This window comes from Strix uralensis, chromosome 4 (assembly GCF_047716275.1).
Source record: "Strix uralensis isolate ZFMK-TIS-50842 chromosome 4, bStrUra1, whole genome shotgun sequence".
NCBI lineage: Eukaryota > Metazoa > Chordata > Aves > Strigiformes > Strigidae > Strix > Strix uralensis.
In genome coordinates, this window is record NC_133975.1 from 73871334 (window position 1) to 73892850 (window position 21517).

The following is a 21517-nucleotide window of genomic DNA, read 5'->3' on the forward strand; positions in this document are numbered from 1 at the left end:
GACTCTGTCATGATCTGCTTACCCTTACTTGTTCCAGGTGTTCAGGAATTGGTATATCTGTGCAGTTGATGCTGGCTGTCAGCTGAAGATGCAAGGAGTGATCCTGAACTGATAAAAGTTCAGCTCTAAGTGGTGACTTTGAGGGGGAGGTCTAGGCTATCTTAGATGTATCCTTCAGGGTAGGATTCCTCTGATCTAAAATAAAACTTTTGAACTCATTCTTGTGAGGTGAATGTTGATTTGCACAGAACAAACAGAGGATGTAGCTTTCAGGTTTCTCACATGGCCAGTTTTGAACCATTCAGTTTTGTTGCTTCCTCCTGCTAAGACAACTTATACTTTCTGGTTTTTAGGCAAGCGTCTATAACATGGGGTGTGCCAAAGCGTACTGAGAAATTGTTCCGTGATTCTTGTCACCGTTTGATTTGGTGGGTATGAACTAGAAGCGTTTGATGTGGCATGACTTTGTAGGATCAGATAAATCTGCAACTGTTAATAATGTCTGGTAATGGATCTTTGTTTCATTACTGGATGTAAGTGATCATACTTGGCCCCCATCTTAGTAGTGTGATGGTATGGCATTGAGCACAAGACAATGAAGTGGCTTTGATTAGTTTCTAGATACAATAAAATGTTGGCTTGTTTATAGGCATGGTCTAACGAATCAACAGATTGACTGAGATTCAAGGAATGTGAGTTTTATTACTGGCTTTTCCAGCATCAAGTACAGTGGCCTTGGCAGATGAATTAACCTTCTTTTGTAGATTAAAAAGTTGAGACCTGGAGAAGTAAGTGAAAATTACATCCTTTGTGCAAGTTGTAAAAATGAATGTGGTCTACATAAATATTTATAAAAGAAATGAAAGTTACTATCAATATTACTGCAGCATTTCCATTTGAAACTATTTCAGAGAGTTTGCAATGCAAAGATTTAAACCAGTTCTATTTCAGAGCTGCTTCTTGTGCTTTGTGATGGTAGAGTTCCCTTCCTTCTTTCCATCCTCTCTCTGTCCCTTCACTACCACCCCCTAACCCCCCAACAAAAATTAGGATTGAGGTGGCCCTTAGTTCTGATCCTTCCAGCTGGCAGGAGGTACAGCAGGTTCTTTCCCCTGCTGTGGCCAGGGTGCTTTTGTTTGTGTATGTGCTTCTCTGATCAGCGGTCTCTTTTTTTTTTTTTTTTTCTGAAGTGGCCTCTGCAGTGCATGAGATTTATGGCAATGTGTACTTTCATTATGTATCAGTGTTACTATGCAAGCTCGCTGCATCTCTGTCAGAGGAAGAACAGCTTCTCAGAACAAGCCTACAGTATTATCTTTGAACATATGTTCTCTATTAAGTGAGATGAGGAAAGTCACTTAGTTTTCCTTCCATTTGGAGGTTAAAATGGAGGGCTTGTCTAAAAACAGATTGTAGTAAATTGGAGGTTTATTTGAACAGTATGTCAACATTATTAACTTGAAAATATATACTAAATTGATAGGTTTCCTTTAATTACCTCATCTTGAAAGCTGTTCTCAACAAACAAGCAAACAGTTCAAAAGTGATTTAATCCATCTGAAAATGAGAAAATCAGAGGAAAGCATACAGCACTATGCTAAATATGACTTGTGTTATAATGGGTGCTAGATAAGCTATGTAATGTATTTGGCCCATTCCACTTCCTCCTGTTCAGAAGTAATAACAAATTAAAAAAATTGTTTGTGTCTAGGGTTATTCTGTGAATGTGCAAGCAATGGCCTATACTTTGGGCATAGACAACACGTGGGGTTGCGGAGGTGCTAGCTTGTTGCTATGACTGGTTTGAAACAAGTTATGTGACTGGGGTGCTGGAACACATAGTCACTTGACTGCACTGACAGATGTTTGATGGCTACGTGAAAGCTTCATGTGTGAAATGCATTATACAAGTATCTATGAGACTTCTTTGCTTTTAGACATTATTCTGAAGATTTTAATGATGATGTACATGCCAAGAATGCCAATTTGCTTTAGCATTCCACATAATCATAGACATTTCAGCAGCATTCACTCAGCACTACTTATGTATGTGCTACCCTTTCAGACTGAAGAGCTAAAATTAGGGGCCTTCTAGATTACCCTATTGCCAAGGAAAACTGGGGATTTCTAGGGAAACTGAGCTGCTTTAGTACAGTTAATGAGAAACATGTGCCAAGTCTGACTTACTTCAACACAGCACATAAACAGAGACAGTTTCACAATTTGGAGCTTTAAAATTCTTTCAATAAATAACCCATTTTAAAAATCCACTTGTTCTTGACCAGAATGGGTCAATAATTCAGACGTGGTTTTCTTCTTAATGTGGCTTCTGGGCTATTTCCTTCCAGGTGAAACTCTTTGGGTAGAGCCTCGTATCCACACCAAAACTCAGTAGCAAATCTTACCTGTCTATGTTTTAGGAAGAAGTGCTGCCATAGTAGGAATTGATGATCTTCCTGACCCAGTGAACAGTGGTTCTTAAGTCCACCATTTCGGCCCTTGATAGAGTGTGAAAGAAACATGACATTTTTAGATCTTCCAAACTACTCATTGTCACCCTTTCCAGTGACTATATCCAGGAAGATCAGCATCCAGAAGTGGTGCTTTCTGACAAAATGAACGGAGGATGTTACAGTTCTTCTAGGCAACCACTAGCTGTCTGGTAAAGGAACCATGCAAAATTACCATTTTTTGTCCTTGTACTTCAAAAAATAAGTAAGAAATAGCAGATCTTGACCTACATGAATATTTTGTTCTAAGTAGTTTTGGCAGTGGTTGATGAATCAGTTTTCTGTTATTTTAAATATTATATTGGGTTTATTCTTGAATCTGCACCCTATTGTTAAAAAGACAGCTTTATTGTTGTACAAATTAATTTGTATATGTCAGTGACTCTAGCTGAGATTTCTAAGCATTTATGCAAAGAAATTGAGTGATGGTGCAGCATGTAATCCCAGTTTGTCACATGAGGTACAGACACTTTCTTTAGTAGGAGAGACTGCACAGTGTTTTCTTCATAATTTGTGACTGCAGAACTCATGGTGTAAGTAACCTTCATTACTACAGCTGAAGGTATGGTGGTTCTGAGGTGTAATTGGGCTTCCTATACTGTTCAAATACCAGAAAGTGGTCTGCTGCCTTGTCCTTGTGTTTCTCTGCTCTCACACTGAAGTGATTCTAAATGTCTGTGTCTAACTGACTAGTACTCGCTTTCAGCTATCATCCCGAGTCCCTCCTCTCTGGTCTATGTTTCTCTTGACCCTACCCCGAGTACTAAAGCCAAGCATAATACCAGACTGTCCCAGTTGCCATGTGCTTGGCCACTTCCCTATTAAATTTAATTTTATACTTCACATCCTTTCTACTGTGTATAGTTAATTTTATATGTACATCCTTTATTCATACTAGTATGTCCAAGTTTGTGTTTTGCTATTTTATTATGCATAATTTCCAAAATTATCCTCAGGAACATAACATTCTTAAATACAATAGAAAAAGCTTTTGCAATTGGACGTTTTGCAGTTTCTTGCTATCCTTATAAAACTGTGATTGACATTGGAGGATAGTAGTTTGTCACAGAGGGATTTGGGACACTATTATAAAACATAGCAATTTTTTTTGTTTATTTTTTTGGTGAGAAAAAACAGCTTGGTCAGTGAAAGGCTTGCCCTGGGCTCATCTAGTAGGATCACTGACTATGTGTATCTGGCCTGATACTGTGCAGAACACATTTAGGGTGCCTGAACTGCTGAATAGGGGCTTGTTTAGAAGTTATAGTTGTGTGAATATTTACAGAAGAAAATTCTTCAAAATGCCTCTGGATTTTTGTGGTACTATATTCAAGAAAAACAAGTATGCTTAGAAATCCTGAGAATCTGTTATCCAAATGTCAGTGGAAAAGAATTCGCAGTAGTTGGGGCATCTTCCTTACCTTTAAAGGTTATGGCTTAAAACTGTTTTGGGATCTAGAAGGTGCAAAATTTGGACTAGACTTAGCATTAAACAACATTTGACACGTCATAAGCAACAATACAATACTGCTTATCAGGATGTTGTATTTCCAAAAGGAAGCCATAAACCAGAGAGTTGTACTCACCTCTCCTTCCCATATGCTTACAGTACATGGGAATATCTTTTCATCTTGCCAATTATTTTTCACACTAGTGGGTTGGCTACTCATCTTCAGTACTTCATTGTTAGTTTATGTGATACTTCAGTTTGTGTTGTCCTATGTTTTATGTGGCAGCTTGTCATTAAAGATCCCAGCAATTATCACTCTGTGCAACTCTACCAGTCTCTGCTCAATGGCCAAATTGCAGCTGAGCAGTTACAGCCTCCTTCACTGTGAAGTGTGAAGGAACAGGGTGGCATCAAGCTTTTGCTTTTACTTGTTCTAACATTATTTTGTGGTGCTGTTACCATTACAAGCAGGACTGAAACTATCAAAGCCTTTGTAACTTTACATGCATATAGCTGTGATGAATGTAAACATTGTGTGACAGAGAGATGCAAAAAGAAGGCTCATTTTATGATACAGGCAGTATCATGCCTTTATAAAAAACATTTACACATGTGTTTACTTCCCAGGCAACAGGGCTGTTGCTAGAGGCCATCTGATTAAAAGCCTTCATCCTGCAATTCCCAGTATTAGGATAAATCATAGAGCATTGTTTACATGACTCCTTGTGTTTTGTGTCATGTATCCTCATATGCAGATGGTTTTCATTGTTTATTGCTAATAGTATGTATTAAAGTTTTTCTATACATTTTTGTGGCATTTTGTATGTTTAAACTCTACTGTAGAATGGGAATGATTATGTATTTTGTCTGAGGGAAATGAAAGTCATCCTTGGGATACTTTTGGGTTTGTTTTCTCTGCTTATACAACAGCCTTTTGCTGTTCTAGAAAAAGGCAGAAACCTTTCACCATCTAAACATTTTGCCTTGCATTCCTGGATTAATAATGCAAGCAGAAGATATATGTCAGGTGTATTGGGTTTGCGTGGCAAGGTTTTCATAGCAAGGAGGCTAGAGGGGTGGCTCCTGTGAGAAGCTGCTAGCAGCTTCCCCCATGTCCGACAGAGCCAACACCAGCCAGCTACAAGTTGGACCCACCACTGGCCGAGGCTGAGCCCATCAGCAACGGTGGTAACACCTCTGGGATAACACAGTTAAGAGGGGAAAAAGAACCTGAGTAACAGCAGTTACAGCTGAGGAGAGGAGTGAGAATAAGTGAGAGAAACCACTCTGCAGACCCCAAGGCCAGTGATGAAGGAGGGGAGGAGGTGCTGCAGGCACCAGAGCAGGGATTCCCCTGCAGCCTGTGGTGCAGCCCATGGTGAGGCAGCTGTGCCCTGCACCCACGGAGGGTAATGGAGGGGCAGAGACCTACCTGCAGCCTGGGAAAGACCCCACACCAGAGCAGGGGGATGTGCCCCGAAGGAGGCTGTGACACCGTGGGAAGCCCACGCTGGAGCAGGCTCCTGGCAGGACGTGTGGCCCTGTGGAGAGAGGAGCCCACGCTGGAGCAGGTTTGCTGGTGGGACTTGTGACCCCATGGGGGACCCACATTGGAGCCATCTGTTCCTGAAGGATGGCACCCCGTGGGAGGGACGTACACTGGAGCAGTTCGTGGAGAACTGCAGCCTGTGGGAAGGACTCATGTTGGAGAAGTTTGTGGAGCACTATCTCCTGTGGGAGGGACCCCATGCTGGAGCAGGGGAAGAGTGTGAGGAGTCCTCCCCCTGAGAAGGAAGAAGTGGCCGAGACAACGGGTGGTGAACTGACCACAACCCCCATTCCCCATCCCCCTGTGCCTCTGGTAGGGGAGGAGATAGAGAATTTGGGAGTAAAGCTGAACCCGGGAAGAAGGGAGTGGTGGGGGAAGGTGTTTTAAGATTTAGTTTTTATTTTGTCATTATCCTACTCTGATTTTCTTGGTAATAAATTAAACTAATTTGCCCAAGTCAAGTCTGTTTTGCCCATGACCGTAATTGCTGAGGGATCTCTCTGTCCTTATCTTGACCCATGAGCCTTTTCTCTCCCCTGTCCTGCTGAGGAGGGGAGTGATAGAGCAGCTTTGGTGGGCACCTGGTGTCCAGCCAGGGTCAACCCACCATGGTCAAGTCACATGAAGGATGACAAGATGACAGAACATACTGACACAGTGCAGGGTAGAGCTGGTTGACTGAAGCACCTAGACAAAATGGAAGTGATTTAGCAACAATTCCATACCTCAAGTCCTCTGTGTATTAAAAGGATTCCTTTATCAAGAACCTCAAAATTAAAAGGTGTGAGGAGCCAGATTTTTCAGCTGTTTTGGGTGATTGTAGCTCCGTTAGTGATTGAATGGGTGGCTGAATGAATGCATGTGTTTAACTGCTCTGAGTTACTTGAAGATCTGGTTGAGAAGCTCTTTCTAAATGAATAATAGGGGAAGGATAGGGAAGATAGTTTTGGAAGAGTATACAAAATTCTGATGTTTCTTCTTTCTCCCCTTATTTGGGAAAGAACTGTAGGCAACTGGTAAGAAGAAGCCCTAACTGAAAAGCTTGATTTGAATGAGAATTTCTAGAGTTGATTCCCTTCAGAATGGGAAGCAAACCAGAAAACTTCTAACTGCTCTAAAAGGAGGGGGAAAGACTAATGGCTGATTAATGTTTTTCTTCAGCCTTCACTTACATTACTATATTAGTCAAAACAAAATCACTCCTTTTCAGGGTAACAGAAGGTTGAAATGAATGTTCAACACTTCTGTAAGTGCCCCCTACCCCCAATATGCTTTCACTCTTCTCTCCTAAGTAGTCTTCTGGCAAAACTGACTCAATTTTGTGTAGTAGTTTTATTTTTCTTCTATCCTTTGACAGAAAATGGCTTTGTGGGGTTTGTGTCTGTAGGGGTGTGTGTCTATGTGGGATGGTGGTGTACTATTTTGTTTTCCCTTTCCACCATCCGAGTCTAGTACGAACTGTTTCTGATTTTGGCCGAGAACTTCACAGCTGCTGATCTTCTTCCTAATGTGTTCAAAATAATTTGTGAAGGGTTTTAACTTCATGCAGTGAAGGAAGAGCCCCTAAACTCTCGGGAAAGATAAAAGAGAAGGTTCTGATACTGTCAGTCTGAATGAATGAATGAACACATTCTTGTGCTTCTCATGGAAGTAAATCTCAAAGCCCTAAAAAAGAGACAATTCCAAATCTATTTGTTTAAATTCCTCACTTCCAAAGAGAAACTTATGTGTTTTATAAATAAGGCCTTGTTACAGAACAGCTGAACTGTCCTTGTGAACTGTTTCTGGCATTCTTGAGAATTTTATTCTAAATGGTGAGTTTTCTCTAGGGTTTGAAAAACAAACAAAATGGTATATGAGCAAACCAGCAGCACATCTAGGATGAATCCATAGAGAGTAGTAGGCCTAGAGTTAGTGGCCTGCAATTCTTCCAGATACATGGTACTCCCAATATGAACTACATTTTAAAAACATAATCTGATTTTAGTAAATGCTGCAGCACTGTGTGTAGCTGAAAAGGTTGTGCTGTGCTGTGGGATTAGAATTCAGGATTCTTCTAGATTTTGATGTTTTCAAAGCTACTCAATTGCCTTCATGAGCTCTTTCCTTCTTCAGTTACTGGTGTGCAGCAGCAGAAACAACATGACAGCGACTCTATCCTTTTTGCTGGTGCAAGTAGTAACCCAATTCTGTCTTTAATCATTAAGATGCTTTATTGTTGCAGTTCATGTGTTTTAATAAAAATCTTATAGTAATCAATATGCTATCTAAGATTCTGACTTACTTGTCAGTCCCTTCCTGGGCACAGTGAGGAGGTTGAGGAAGAAGGGTTTAAGTATACTTGCAGTCATGCAGCAGCATGTAAAATGCTGTCAGCTGCAAGATGTGTCTTACACCTGCTAAGTACGTGCTAGCAAGCTGGCCTGGCACCTTTTGGTTATAAAGCAGACAGAAATACAGTTTGATCACATTCTAATTTCATTTTTAGACAATCTCAGTTTTTATGGGAGATGTTTGCTACGTGAATGTCCTGATCAAACTGAGCGTCCTGTCTTCTTCGCAGAATGAAAGTCTCAGGTATCCAACTTGTGACACAAAAGACAAATATTATATCAATGTAAATGCTTCACATACTCTGTATTTGGAAGCTATATGGTTTCTATATGTATGTCTTTGTACGTATGTGCCCACCTTTCTTTTCCCAGGAGAGTAAGGGGAGAAGTGTTCTGCTCCATAACATTTTTTTCTTGTTGGGTTTTAAAGTGCTTGTTTGAAAAAGAGTGGTAAAAGTTGAATAGAAAACACCATGCTTTTGAATACAACTGTAGAAGGTATCATCACTAGATCATTTACTTGCTGGAGGGAGAGAGAAAAATGGGTGAGATTAAATATGGATAAGTCTGAGAGTAATGTGGAAAGGTGGAGGGAAGCACTTGCATGTGAAGTGATCTGACTGGGTATCTTTGGATCATGTCATTTTGAAGAAAACATTTTTCACAGTTTCACACTTCTGGCATTTTTCTCTACCCTTCAAACTGTTCTTAATTCCTCACTGCAAAAGTGAAGTTTCTTATTAGACAGAGTGACTTTTAATTAATGCTTGTCTTTTGTGAAAGCAGCCTGAGGTGTGCTGCAAAAACAGACCAGGCTCATTTGATTCAGCAGACCTACCGTGTGACCAGCTGCCAAAAGTTTGACTATGGACTCAAAGTGAAAGGCTTATAATCACTATAGGAAAGTATATAGCTGGGCTGAAAGAAAAGTGTTTCAGTTTTAATTTTTAGATAGTGATTTGAAAGACACAGAGAAGATACACGTGAAGGGAATTGATTTTGTTTCCCTCTCCTAAACCTAAAGGAGCTGAGTTTAACACTGTTGAAGGATTTTCTGTGAGATGTTCACGCAGTTCTGGTGGTGACAGTATCTTGGCTTCAGTTCTGAATTTTGTTCTAAATTTAGGATTCCTCTTTGCCTCTCTCTTGGAAATGTAGTTGTTCCCTTCCCTGCTTGGTATCAATAACAGTCTGCCTCCCTTTTAGCATTATTTCTGCACTCAATACTTGCACAGTGTGTGAATCTCTTTATATCTTCTGTGACTATCACCATGTTGCGGACATACATTATTTTTGCTTTCATAGAAGCAATTTACAATAGATGAATAGATGTTGACAGTTCTGGGCAGCCAGAGAAAAGTTGTATCACAACAGACTTAGTTCTGAATCAAAGAAATGTTGTCCTCACTGCCTCCTACCACATTTCCAAAGCTGTTTAGTTTGAGTCATCCATGTTTCCTATCTTTTCTTGGCAAAAGTAAACAAAAATCAAACAGAAACCTGTCAGGAGGTCATGCCTGAAGGACAGATTATTATTAATTTTTAATTTCTGTCTTCATCAGGTCTGTTGTTAACATGTTGCTACAGATTGATACGTAGCTGCATCAGCACTGCTAGTAATCCTGTTGTGTGAAATGGCTCGTCTGCCATCAAAAATTATGAAGAGACAGCAGGCAGCAAGACAATAGATCAGCCAGAGTGTCTACAGATGTTTTTAATCTGATCCTCTGTTATTTATACAGTGTCATAGGTATGCATGTTGTTTTATAGATATATAAAACATGAGAGTTTCCTGTCCTGAGGGGCTTACAACATGCAAGATTGTAAATTAAATCCTGCAAGATTTCTGGTCATACTATTCAGTGCCCAGTGTGTATAGCTTACAGCAAGTGCAGTATGGAATATAGCCACTTCTCGCTAGCTGTGTATGTAAGGGAGAGAACCATGTTTAAGTGATGTGCAGTCAGTAGTGAGGGAGAGAACTGGTAATGGAACTTCAGGGCCTTTAACACTGATTTAAACCTACCTCAGGTCAGCAAGGCCAGTGCTCTTATTTAGGCCCTAACCATATTTTGTTAAACAAGAGGACTTTCAGAGGTCCGAAGCATGCGTAGTCCCCAGTGAAAACAGGGTACGTGTGTGTCTGCGTTAGTAAAATGTATGCTGCAAAGTGGTCTGAAGGCAGCAGTGTCTGCTTATTTTGCTCAGCTGTACAAGAAATCATTCCTTATAATCTTGGTCTGTCTAGAAGAACATGGATCTAGGTAACAGGCACTGACAGGAGTTAGATTCATTTTTGCTACAGCCAAAATATCAATATTTAAGAATAATTAAGGAGTTTTTAAACTGACTCATTCACCTCAAACTCATATGGATAATGTCTTCATAAAAGTCCATAATCAGTATGACATTGTATAGGTCGAATTCCTCCATGTCTGAAAGCACTTGAATGTTTCTGACTTAGCAAGATCCTCTTTAGCTTTGTAAACTGAACACGTGTTCTTTTCTTTCTGCATCTGACCCAAGCATGCATAGCTTATTGCACATTTTTACAGACACAGAGGTTGAATTTACAGATTTTTTTCAGAGAATTTCAATATATGAACAGAGTTGTGTTTTGGTTTTGTTGTTAGTTGCTGTAGCAGAGCTCAGAAACATGCTTAGCTTTTCTGTTTCAACTGTGTGTGCATGTGTCTTCATGTTGAGCAGCACAGGGTGAATTTAAAAACTGTGAAGAAGAAGAAAGACAATTAAATAATTACCTTACTGATGAAATAAGATGACCATTTCAGAAGCCTGTTTTATTTCATAAGTCTGTTTTAAGGTTGCAAAGCTACAAAACGATGTACTTTTGCTAGCATTTTACAGCTACTGTTCTGGTAGAATCCTTACCTTCAGAATATGTCTGATGAAAATTTGTGAACTTTGCACTGTAGTGTTCCCACTTTGTGCCATTAAATATTGACTGGAGAATGTGATTGTGAAATTTATTCTTCCTTTAATATCAAGCAAGTTGTATGTTAGGAGCGCAATCTGAGAACCAATTTTATGGCCTCTAATACTTGGTTAAGAAGTTCTTGACTCCCAACAGATAAAGATAATTTTTCTAGTCATGAATGCTGAACCTAGGAAGTGATAGTATTGACCTCATTAGCTTACTTCAAGCACAATTCCCATTTTTCCACACTACCTAGGAGTGATTTATGTTCTTCAAAATGTCTCCATATGATATAGACCTTGAGGTTTTTTTCAGTTATTTTTGATTTGTGGGGTCATAAATATTGTTGCCTGATATCTTTGACTAAATAAATACCTTCCCCCTCCCTTTTCAATTCTATTTTCCTTTTCCCATGTTATTCCTCATTTCTGAGATTTGAAAAAAACTTTAGGACACAAGGAAAAGCATTCCAAGAGGAAGAAATGTGGAAATTGGAGGCTCAGAAAAGAGTTAAGTGGGGGGTTTCCTTGCTATAAAATTACTGGTCAGAAGCCAGACACATGAGAGCTGGAGAAGAGGAATTGCAGAAGTTGTTTCTCTGTGAGTTGCAGTCTGGGGGAGGAAAGATGAGTGGAGCTAAAACAGGGCATGACTCCAGGGAGGGAGCCTTTTATGACAGCTTTCTGGGAGAGTGGAAACGAGGAGAAAAGATGGCCAGAAGAATGTGTGTGAAACATGTTTGTTTTACTTAGCTCAGACTGCTTCTTAAAAATTTTAAACTAGGTTAATTAGCACTTGCAAAATGCTTCTCTAATATGCTGAATTGCTTCCTGTCTTGGGGCTAGTTCATTTAGAATTAGCCAGTTCCAGGCTGAGATTGTCAAGTTTCTAGCCTTGACTGAGAAACTGAGTTAATAGGCTCATACCCATTTAAAACACCTCTGTGTCTCCCATCCAACACTCAGTTCACTTCCGATTTTCACTTCCTCATTTTGCATTACAACAGGTACAGTGAAAAGTAGCAAGGATACTCGAGATGTGGAATGACCTCTGCACAAAACCCAGCTGATTAACCTGGCCTTCTTGAGGCTGGGAAACACGGGATTGTGAAGAGCACATGACAGAAGACTGTAAAATCCTGGGTGGCATGGAAGACGTGACTAAGAAACAAGTGACCACACCTTCTCATAATGCAAGGATTGGAGTAGCCTCAAATTACACTGATGAGGTGGCAGGCTGGAAACGTGCAAGAAAGAAGATAGTTCTCGGGAGCTTGTTGCCATGTGGTAATACGAATGCCTGTAGGTATGCTTGGGTTCAGAAATGATGAGACAGATGAAAGCCCATGAGGGCCTTCCGAATGCAAAGATGTCCTCTATGGCTCAGAAAATTCCTGAGAAACAGGGGAATACACTGGTGTAGTATCACTTCATGCTTGGCCCTTCTCTTGTGCTCTTTCTCCACATACCTGCCACTGGCTGTTGTCACAGAAGGTCTGGCTCAGTGTGGCCGTTCATATGGAACAGCAGGTCATATGCAGTAAATACACTGTGAAATAATCACTTTGGGAGAGTATAGGTTTACTTTTGGAATCTCTTAAAGTGTGTAAATGCTTTGGATGCTGTTTTAATTTGGTTGAATAGCAAAGTGGTTTTGCCTCTTTCTCATAGCTTTCCTGCTTTTAAGTTGTAAAAGTAATTAGTAAAATCTAAGGCTATTCAGACAAAATATCATTGCTGAAAAGAAGGTTATGCTTGATAATCTGCATGGTATACATTTGATGTCTAAATTTCAAATACGTATCCAAATATTACGATTGCTGGCAGAGATTCAAACAAGCGAATATCAAACTTCAGCTGTTGCTTCAACACACTGGATATATATTTTGCCTAATTCAAGTTTAGTTCTAACAGTGGCAAGCTGTGTTGCCCTGAAGTCTAACTCTAGTTAGTTGCAGGAAAAGCTGTAGTCTTTTTGTTCTGGTGTCTCCCTTACAGCTGAGGTTTTGTTGTTCCAGAAAACAGCAGACGTAGTTACTGTGAGGATTCTGGGCTCCTTAGGAAGTTCAACTTCTTTTAAAAAATCTTGTTCTTTGGCTTTACATCCATAAATTTAGAGCATAATATAGGGCCATTGAGTATGATTTTTACCTCTGGACTTAATTTTTTGTTGACATAGACAGTTTACTATACACTGAAGTACTTGACTGTGCCCATGTTTATATTCTGAGATTGGGCTCAGATAAAAGTTATTTCTGCAAATGTAAATCATGATGGTCATACTGTGTAACTTTAGCCACTTAATTTCAGGGGTTACCTTTCTCTTTAAGCTGGTGGAGAGAGAGGCTCCTGCAGAACTTTGTGCTGTGAACCACCTTTCAGAGGAGATTCTTTGGAATAGGACTGTACTCTTAGAAGTGTCTCACCTACTCTAACTTTCAGCATTTGATTTTAATAGTCTTCCTTCCCTGCTTCCACCTGCTCTGCCTTCCCTTATCCTCAGCAGCTAGCTGGGAGTGAATATAACCAGGAGAAAAGGAAATTTGCTCCAAGGGATCTTGACCCTTTGCTTTTCCCTTCTCACTGCAGTGCTGGCACACAGAATTAATTCTGTGAGCAGCAGGAAGACTTACTTATGACAATAGCATTCAGTGGTTAGGTCCTCTGCCATCTGACAAGGTGTGAACTCCGGCTGAAGCTTCTCTTGGGATGACATTATTCATAATGTGCCTCTCCCATGTGGCTTCACTCTTATAATGGACAAGTTCAGTTTGACCAAAATTGCCCCAGGGCTACGGAAATTATTTGGACTTCTACTATATTGTCTATGTGCACTTCTGCAGGAATATCACAAAATCCTTCTTTCTTTAAAAATCAAAGTTAAAATCCCAACTAGTGGAAACTATATGGTAATTGGATCTTTTAAATGAAAATATTACTACTATGTAACTAAAAAATATGCCGTTGTAGCAGATTGCAATTCTGCACCATAGTTCAGCTAACATTAGCATATAGTGCACAGAATTGGAAATGTGTGTAATATGTTTCTTGATTTTCTTAACGGGAGGAGAGGAGGAAAACGTCCTAAACCATTTCTTATTAGGTGCAGTAATCTTGAACTGCAGAGAATGCCTTGACTGAAGACAGTGATAAGGACAAACATAGCTTCAGAAGGCATGTAGTTCACCACCTACCATGGGGAAGCTTGGTATCAGTGGTGAAAAATAGGTATTTCAATTGTATTTTGGAATCGGACATTCTGTTCTGTGATAGAGTGCAGTTCAGTGCACTGTGGGATCATGGTGGTATGATAATCCAGGCTGTTGTTTTGGCTCCACTCTGGTGCAGACTCCTCTCTATGTGAGATATAAGTAGCTCCTATAATTTTGTGTGTGTGTGTGTGTGTGTTTAAACAAAACAAGCAACACTTGCAGTGTGGTCGGTCGCTGTAAAAGAAGGAAAAAGATGCAGAATGAATCCTTGGAGACCTAGGGTTCATGAAATGCCTGCATGTTAAATATTCAAATCTATTATCTTAATGCCCATGCCATTAGCAGCCATGGGAATTTCAGGTAGTTACTGAAGAGGAACATATGTTGTTTATTTGTTTGTCTGTTTTTAAATGTCAAAATTAAAGAGGAAGAACATGAAGGATTCCAAGAAAAAAGAGCACATAAATCCTTCACATAGGACAAGTTGTGGGGCAGATCCGCAGCCGTTCTGAGAGTGACCACTGGTAGATCTGAGGAATGGAGTATAAACCCGAGTACACGTGTGAAGGTTGGGGTTTTGTTTTGGGGTGGGGTGAGGGGATTAGAACAAAGGCGAAGGAACAGTGAGAGAGATCCTCTGTGAAATGTGTGTCATTATATACACGTAGCATGGGAGTAAAGTGTAACCTGCTGTGGGCACATCTTCAGTTTAATAGGATTTGAGGAATGAATGGAGTCAGGGCTTGTGGTAGGTGCACTTACACTTCATCCTTCCATATGTTTTCCAAGCACTTTAGAGTCACTTCTAGATAGTAGGTGTTTCCTGCAATTCAATTAATGTTTATTGCATTTTCCTCCTCATTACATACAGTCAGGTTAATTCTGAGGGGATTGCTACCTGCAATTGCTTAGCCTGGCACAATGGAAATGCAACGGTAGTAAACAGAAAAAGAGAAGAAAAAATTTAATCAATTTACAAAGCAGATGCAGTCTTCTGTTAGTTGAAACTGAGAGCCATTAAATGCCTGTGTATCCTTAGTCAGTGTAGACTCTTGTCTGTCTTTTCAGTTTTCCCTTTGGAAATATAAAAACTTATACTGGACTTTGTCAATTAATATCTTTCTAGTAAGCATGACAATTAGAATCATTATTTCAAGAGAGAATGTCTCATAGCTATACATTGTTAATTCTCCAGCCCCAAATGACCTCCCAAAGTAAACTTGAAGTTGCAGGTGCACATCCATGATTGGAGGACAAACACTTTTAAGAATGTTATTTTTAAAAAAAAGTAAGACACAAGAAATCCATAACATGGCATTCCAATTGCTTATGGAGGAAACTCTATTTCCCAAAGTCTCCACAAAAACTTTGATATTCTTTAGTATGTCTGCTAGCACAGATAGGGTTGCGAAATTAAGTGCTTGAAAGATAAAAGGTGACCAGCTGACCTAAAACATGATCAGTGTTTCTGTTCTTTTCACAAATTTTGGTAAATTATACTTCTGAACTTTGCCTACAGATATTGTACACTTCAGGTATACAACAGACAAATGCTTCCTCCTTGTCAAATCTGGTAGGGCAGCTTTAATTCATACCTTAATTTTAAGATTAACTTTCTCAAAAATACACATAAATATATATAAGAAAAAAACACCATGAGTGGGCTTCTTCTGCGGCAGTAAGTAGTAAATCATGGGAAAACCTTTTTACATGTTTGATACAACGGTGACACTTAGCAGACTGACTATTCTAGTGTATTGCAGTTTGCTAATATTATGTTCAATTTTTAGTTCATCAAAGCTGGATAAGAAATCCTGTGATGCTAATTTGAGCTGAATATTACTTGAATCATCAAAGCTGTTCTAAAACCAAACCAAGCTCAACAAATGACTTATTCTTGCTTGTGTATTGGGGGGGGAGGTGAGAAAAATCCTATTCACCTAATAATGAATTCATTGTTCTCTTGCACAACTGCACATCAGGATTGAAAGCTTTAATTAATTTGCTAAACTATACTCTCAGTTATTGAGGAAAATGGCCTGCACGCAATTCCCTTAAAGCAATATGTAGTATGAATTATTTACCCAAAGAATAACTCTGGTTCTACAGTCCGCACACTGACAAAATTCCCAGTGCTGGGTGAGCATACAGAATCACACTGTATTTTGTGCAGCAACTTTTGGGGTTTTTTTTGTCTAGCTCTACTGTTAAACTTAGTTCTCAAACAAAACAATAAATAATTTCATAGACAACTTCTTGTCTGGTTGCCAAAACTAGAACAGTGTGGTTAACAAGCAGATACTTTGACTATTATAAATTTTTCTTTCTATTCTAAAATGTTTCATGTTTGTTTAGTTCTACCAATGTTAGTAAGGAAATAACAGAACAAGAAAAAAATGACTGTGACTACTGAATGTACTTATAAGAATTTTGCATATCTTTTACTACTCAAATCTGCTAGCTGAGACATCTGGCAGAAGATAACCTGAAGGGAGACATCTGTGTCACCTTATGCACTCTATCATAATTGTCATGTGCTTATATTACATGGTAATTTTTTTTCCATAAACTTTTATGTTATGATGCGTGGATGGTTTTGAGGAATGTTTCATAAGTTTTCCATAGGAGGAGTTGTTCCTGTCCCAGTTGTCTTGCAGATGTGATGAATGCTGTCTGTGTCTTCAAAGCACAGATAAATGCTGCAGTAGGGAAAGATGAGGAATAAAAGGAATTTAGATTAACTAAATCAGATGATTAGACCAGCTAATCAGGTACGTAAGTTAATTGAACAGCCGTTATAAAAACTGTGAAAGCAGTTCTAAATGAAGTCACTCTACCAGCACCAGAACAAATAAGCCCTGGTTTCTGACAGATTTGCCTGAGTAGCTGGAGTTTTTGGTGCTAGGAAGATGTGAGATCCAGCTGAAGCTGTTTTGCAGATAGGATGATTTCAGCACCTCTGCTATGCATGCATTTTCTGGTGTCTAGTAAGGCTGGAACACAAGTTACAGCCTTTCTGTTGAGGTGTTGATACTCTCCCTCCTCAGCTTAACTAGCTAATATCATAATGTTTGATGAAAATCACTATCTTTGAGAAAATTAGCTGACTGATTCAGAAATTACTGGTGTGAGAGAGAGAACATGTAAGGATTATTTCTTTGGTAAACCTTGGCATAAAAAGTTACGAGGCAGTGAAGATCAGTATCCAGATAACCACTTTTAGTGTGGTCTTACATAAGAATTCTGTTTTCTTCATTCCTTTATAACCTAAGGAAGTCCAAAATTATTAAGGCTGTTTTGGACTTGTTTTTTTTGTACTAGTTTTCTGTTCTGGTCTTGTTCTTTGTAAATCGCCTTTAAAATACATTGCTTTGCATACACTAGAAGCAGTAATGTACATCAGGATATGGTTATAGTGTGAAAATTGTGTGCTTACGTTCTTTTCATGAGGCTCAGCTCTATAGGTGAGGCTCAGGCCTCTGCAGCCTCTGCTGGACACTTCAGCCAGAACATATTCTTCTGAGAAGGAGAATATAGGATGGAGACATATATTTATATCTATATGTGTATCTATATTTAAAGGCAAAGAGAAAATTAAACACAAAGAAGAGGAAGGAAGCAAAACTAGACAAGAAAATGAGCTCCTAAGGTGAAGGAAAAAAGATGTAGCCATGGAATACAGTTACATACAGCAATCTCTGAAGGGCGGGGAAAAGAAGGGAGGTACACCAAATAATTGTGGTATTCAGATCACAGAAAAAAGTTGCGTGTTAAGGCATCCATGCTCTCCTATTTATTTATAGCATAGCATTCCCTCAGTTGTGTTTTTAAAAAAATAATAAAAAAAAAAATTGCCAAAGGTAAACCTCCAGAAAGCACAAGTAAAAGATTGCTCTGCCTTTGTGGGGTGAGGAACTATGAAACCTAAAATGGCTTTTTTTTTTTTGTAAATGTGACATATGCATTTCTCCTTGCCTGTTGCTTTGGAGAGCTTTCTCCTTACCACTCCTGAGCATTTTCTGCTTGTTTAGTAAATACTCAAGGTATCATAACTGAAGTGTGCTACTGAATCTGTCCCAAATCACAACAAAACAAACTCTCTACCTCTGAGCCAAATCGTACCTTCCTTTCCAAATGTTTCCCAAAGCATGTAGCTTCAAATTAGAATCTGTACAAGGAAACATAGAACAAGGAGAGGAAAGGCTGGGGAAATACCATTTCCTGCTTTGTTTAAAGTAAATTAATTAGCATAATATATGAGATAAGAAGGAAAGGCAAGTTCTTCCCTTTTACACTGGAAACTCGGAATAGAAACCTCCTAAGGAGGAACTTTATTTCAATTCATGCTGATAATTAACACTCAAATTTTCCTGTTTGTTAGAAACTTTATCTCCTCCAGAGTTGCATTAATCTTTCACTGAAATTTTGCTTCAGTGAGTCCTTTAAGAAGAAAGAGAGAATAGAAAACAGTTCTTTTTTTAGTTATAATGTATCTGGAATAGCAACAATTATACCACAAAAAAACCTTCAGTCTCAATAATATGAATAACTGAATGAAGGCATTCTTAACGTTGCTAAAGTTAATTGTCATTTAAGAGCTTAATGTTAGCCAATTCCAATTTCTTTATCAAGCAAAAAGGAAATATGCAGCTTTGTGTGGGAAGAGTATATCAAAACAGCCTAATTTATCTTGCAGTAGAAAAACCTGACTAGATGTTGATTATGTCAGTCAATGCTAATGCTTCTACTTCTGAAGACTAACTATGAACAAAAAAATGATAGTGCACAACCTTATTCAAAATCCACTTTCCCTTTGTTCTCCCTTCATTTGTAGGAAGGGATGCTGTGCTGCTGACGTATACTAAATGTACTTCAACAGTTGGAAGCAGTGATTCATGTTAGATGAATTTGGAACTTTGAGGTTGTACTAATTAAGAATCTGGCTTTTTGGGTTAAAATCTCGACATCCTTTCTTTTGCAGTACTGGAGATGAGAACTGGCACTCCTAATTTACTTAGGTTGGGGTTGTTTTTGTTAAGAAAATTCTCTAGCTTTTTAAATTTTGTTTAGAGAAGAAAGAAAGAGTGGTGAAGTTACTTCTGTATTTTATTTCCATAAAGATAAGGAATGTATATGACTTTCAGATATAAAAGTGTTTCTGAACCAATAGTCCAAGAAAGGTCTGCTTATTTAAATAACAAAACAACAGAACAGCTCTCTTCTTGGTTTCTTGGCTGATTAATACTAGAAAGGTTTGTAAACCTTGAGTGGTCAGCATAACTTGGTCCATAATCTCCATTACAGTGAACAGAAACTCGTTGGTCTGACTTGGAGAAAAATCAACTTTGATCCCATGAAATTATGAAGCTGCATAACACTTTCAGTAACTCTTTTTCAAACCTTCTTACCTATTTCCATAGGCATGTTTCTCCTACTTCAGAGACAGAGCAAACATAGAAGTCTAGTCAAGACTCTAGATGAGTTAAGTATCTTGCAGATATGCTGTGTGAGATTCATGTATGTATGGCCTTCATTGATGTGAGCTGTGGGGAAAAAAGAACAGAATATCCAAAGGATGAATCCAGATGCAGAGATTTTTTTTTATCTACTTAAAATAGCCTTATACACGTGCACACACAAATCATATATGTTAAACATGGGTTACGTATCCAGTCAAGAATCCTACTTATCTTTTGAAGTTATCTGATCAGGATTCAGCTAAAGCCAATGTGTAACTCAGCACATTTGTTGAGAACTTTCCATTGTAGTACAAACCACCACTCGGACAACTTGAATGTCAACTACGATGACCAGAAGAACACCCACAGGTGGGGATAGATTAATTCTTTTAGTGCTGACTTGAGAGCGCCTGATTCACAAGCTGTGCTCTTTTTCTTCTTCCCTTTGGCAGTCAATCCAAGATAGACTGGCCTTTTTCTGAGCCTTCAGACTCTTTCTTTCATGGTTCCAGTGGCTTTGCTCCCTGTGGGCAACAACTGTGATAGTCAGTATCTGAATGTTTCTCTGCTGTAGAGAAAGAAAGAACACCTCCCTAAGGGTATGGTGAGTTTTTCTTCAAAAGCTAACGTATTCTTTTATCAGGATTAGATATTATCATAGTCTGCAGTCTTCGCTATTCCCAAGTGTGTCTCTTGGTGATGTGGAGCGTCAAATGAACAGATTAATAGGTAACAGGCTCTGGTATTTTTATCTGTAGCTTCAGTATTTTCATCCATACATGATTCATATCATTATATACATTCTGGCTTCTTGATAGCATGTGACATATAGGGAGCATTCCTGTGAAATACTCCTTAAAATTGCTGGAGAGTAGCATGAGCTGCTTTTTCCAGCCAGTCCCACTTCCTGGCTGTCAGCTCTTCATTCCTTTCACCTTTAAAACCAAATTTTTCCAGTGTCTCTTAAGTGACAAGTGCCTTCAAGAGACAGTTTCTTTAGGTGAGGATTCTAGTGACTTGTCTTGATTGGAAGGAGTTGAGAGAAATAATGGTCTTACCATTTTCTTCACTATTTCAAATCTTAGCAAGGGAATTTTAAAGATGACATTCACTGGATCAGTTTTTATGACCCTAAGCTACGTGCTGTTTGGTGCACATGAATATAATTGTATCAGAGGTAACATGTTTCCACAACATAGAAATAGATAAGTGGGCAGTCTTGCTCACTTTCCTGACAGGATACAAAATCAATAAAGGTGCATGAGAATTTAAACTATAATTATATATATATAACGGCTTTCTTCAGGCCCCAGTGAAGTATGTGAGAGCCTGTTCTAATTTTGTTTCTACTGTATGTCTGTTCTTTGTCTATGTGCTGTCTATACTTTGTCCTCCAGATCTATCAGTTTGTTTCTTTTCATAAAATTGATTCTGAATTCCTTGATAGGTGCATTAGCAAATATGCATGTCTGGAATTAGACATTACAGATGAGTGCAGATAGCTTTTTAGGTTTCTTTTTATCTAAGAATTACATTTTGAAAAAAAGTTGATGTGTCTGTCATTGCTTCTTATCATGATCAGTCCATGAATGATATTGTAAAATATTTTTACATCACAAAACCTGATGTGTCAGGTTTCATTTTTTTTTTACTGAAGATATTTCTAGATTGCTGTGTTTTCTACATATTCTCCATGTTGGCATAATCCTATTAATATCATGTTACAGATGTGAACATCTTGGATCAATATAAACTGTATTTTTTGTACAAATCAAACTATCCATGTGAAATTAAAATCAGGAGACTGAAAATAAAAGCAGTGGGGAGTTCTTGACAGACAAATAAAAGAAAGCATTTATAGTTGATCCAGTTTGTACCAGAAGAGGCCAAAACTTGGCATGCAATGAGATACAAACTATCATCTGAATTTTTTTCCAGCCCAAGAAATGGCCTACTCTAAAAGATTACAGACTCATGCCTCACAATTAGAAAAAAACAATCTACTTTCATCCTCAGATAATTTTGTCTTGGATGCTAGTCATGTTTCTAATGTACTTTGGTAGAATC